General features: G+C 45.5%; 1 long non-coding RNA gene across 1 annotated transcript; it reads right to left on the bottom strand.

Annotated features, from left to right (window-relative positions):
* Window positions 1–429: 429 nt before the first annotated feature.
* LOC142771295 (uncharacterized) lies at window positions 430–899 on the bottom strand. Its single transcript, XR_012885862.1, has 3 exons — window positions 847–899; window positions 681–785; window positions 430–625 (listed from the first exon to the last, which is right to left on the bottom strand). It is a non-coding gene; the product is annotated as an uncharacterized LOC142771295 (long non-coding RNA).
* Between the last annotated feature and the right edge of the window lie 1,898 nt (window positions 900–2,797).

The raw sequence follows: 2,797 nt of genomic DNA, 5'->3' as shown, positions 1-2,797 counted from the left end.
TGGCCTCAATCATGGCAAGAAAGTGAGATTTAAATTGTTGTACGTATGCAAAAGCTGCTTCTGATGGCACAGTGAGATTCCCAAAAAGTTTGCTGGGGACGTGGTATGCTTTGAGAATTGTGAAATGCGGCTGGGTCCACTGTGCTGCCACTTTGGCTTGCAGATGTTTAATGGTTTGCTTGTACTTCATTGATGGAGACATTGTCACTGGCACACAGGAACGCACTACAATAAACAAAAAACGAATGTAAAAGCGAAGAACAACTAATCCCATACGAGCACTTTCTTCGCTCTTTCAGACCAAAGGTGCACAACTCAAAGTTTTCGATTCCACTACCTAAAAACAAACCATTCACAATGTTGACAATGCACACAAAAAAATTAAAATCACTGAGAGCCCACCCTTACATTTTGTAAGTACACACGTAGTGTCCTTTTGAGGATAGTTTCCTCAGAATGTCCTAAACATAAAATATCACATTAAAAACAGCTGCAATAAAAGCATAGTCATCATTTTCTCTAGGGCACTCAGGCGTGGAGCTGTTGGCGGAGAGATCTTCTGGAGGGTCTTGTGAAGCTTGTTCAGTGCCTCGGACAGTGCTGTCGGAACAATCTTGCGAGCGGCCTGCGGAAGTCTCTATATCAATCCACTCTGGTGTTAAAGTGAACATACAACTTACCGGTCACACAAGTTCCTTTTGTGACAGCTGAACGACTGGTTAAGGTTTTCTCCGGCAAGACGAAGTCAGCAGAAATTCTTTCACCAGCTACAAGGGAGCTGCCACCTGCAGAGGTTTGGTTAGCAGTCAATTTGTTTAAAAAAAGAAATCGCGACACTGAACGCACCCTGCTCATCGGGGCACCTCAATGTGTGGGAGCCGCTGTTTGAAGCCTCTGCCGCAGGTCCTGAAGAAATGAAATTACGACAATGTGTCAGTAAGAGGCTTAAAATAACACAAACTGAAGCACATCCGCACCTTGCAGTGCAGCTTCTGCAGTCATGTCACAGTCACTATTTGAAGCGACGCTCGGAGAACGTGCATATATGTGCAGTTGGTACAGGTTACAAAGCTTGCAGCATAGGGAAACTTAAACAGCTCTTTCAAACGCATAAATTGGTTGAACGTGGAAGAAAAGAGAAGGCACCAACTAGTAAACAAGTACCTTGTGATTTCTGGAATGAATAACAGTGCCAGCTTTCACCGATGAAAGGTATATGTACATGTGCACTTCGGCTTGAAGATAACGTGAAATAGCCCTTTAAAGTCTTTCAAAACAAGTTGCGCAGGTCAAGAGCATCAAAAAACGACAGAAATGTAAAGCTGCTGTTAGGAAGGTAATGGCCCACAATTCACAAAATTTAAGACTTCGCAAGTGTTACTTCTACAGTGAGGTTTCTCCATCGGCTACAAAGATCTTCGCGGTTAACTGTCGCCACTGATTCAATACAAGTGGCTGCTATAGCACATATTTGAGTTTCAGTCAATCACTTACATGGTGCAGCTGGTTGCACACTGGGAACAGCCATTCTTGTAAGCCTTGTGTGCCCAGAGCCATGAAACTTTGAGCAGTAAAATGGTCGCTACAAACCCTGTACGTTGCGTACAATAGACTGGCCGGCTTACTCAGGAGATCATCGCGTCCAGCATACTGCATCCATGCTTTCATCCTGCATTGGCAATGAACTATCAGCTGAAAGGGGAAGTGCCTAAATAGTGATTTTTTATTGTTACCCTCACTGAGCAAGTACGAACAGTAAGACTAAAGACATGCAAACCATACAAAAGCTTTAACACACCTGCCGTCCCGTGGTATGCGGAAGAAACTCGTCCCAGGCTTCTTGTGGGTTCTGCCATTGTTGAAGCACCACGATACACAGCAGTAGCTGCCGTAGCTTGGACCGCCGGATGGCATGGCATCAGCGCCGTCTGAAAATGTTAGTAAGTGGATGCTTCGCTGTCAAATTACGAAAAAGATATGTGCACGTCATAAGTGTACCAACAAACCCCTTTGAATGACTAGCTAATCGATGCACAATACAAAACCAGTGATACATCTCTGACCCATAAAACTCTGACTTACAAAGACCTACGTCAAGACCACGTACAAAGATCTTCAGAAGTTTTCAGGCCGCGATCCCTTGTAATGCAATGGTATCGCGGCCTGGGAACTTTAGAACACCTTCGTACGTACGCAGTATCAGCAGTACATTGGGAAGAAAAATTGTAGTTGAAATTTGTGCGGTAGAATTATATTGGAAACGTCAAAAAATTTGTGAGCAGCTTGCACTAGTGGCACAAGGCTAGCGAAGAAACGGAGATGATGGCCACTTGGCAAGTCCAGATTTGCCTACGGCACACCAAGAATTATTCGTGTTCCGAGCCTTCGGAAAACGCGTCGTGAAGCATGCGAGGCCCAGCGAACGCTTCTCAACATTTTGCACCGAGCCACCGAGCCTATGACCTAGCTGCCCAGCTATGCTCAGCGCACAGACGCTCGCGTCCGTGGCAGACGCAGCACGCGTCGCCTCGGCTTGACGCCGTGCCGCCTTTGCTATACTGCATACGTTGCACAATGTTCCCGTCTAGCCGCCGCATAGAGCCACAAACTTTCTTTTTAGCGAACTTCCCAGTCGTTACAAGCTTCATAGAAAAGTTACAACTGCGTGAATGAGACGCCACGTAAGAAACAAACTCGCACACACGAAGCGCAACGTGTGTGTGTGCATCTTTCTATGTTTGTTGCATGGTGTCTTATTTGCGCAGGTGTAACTGTTTTCTGAAAAAATGACCCAACA

Source organism: Rhipicephalus microplus, chromosome 9, assembly GCF_043290135.1.
Source record: "Rhipicephalus microplus isolate Deutch F79 chromosome 9, USDA_Rmic, whole genome shotgun sequence".
NCBI lineage: Eukaryota > Metazoa > Arthropoda > Arachnida > Ixodida > Ixodidae > Rhipicephalus > Rhipicephalus microplus.
This window is presented reverse-complemented; position numbering and strand designations above follow the sequence as displayed.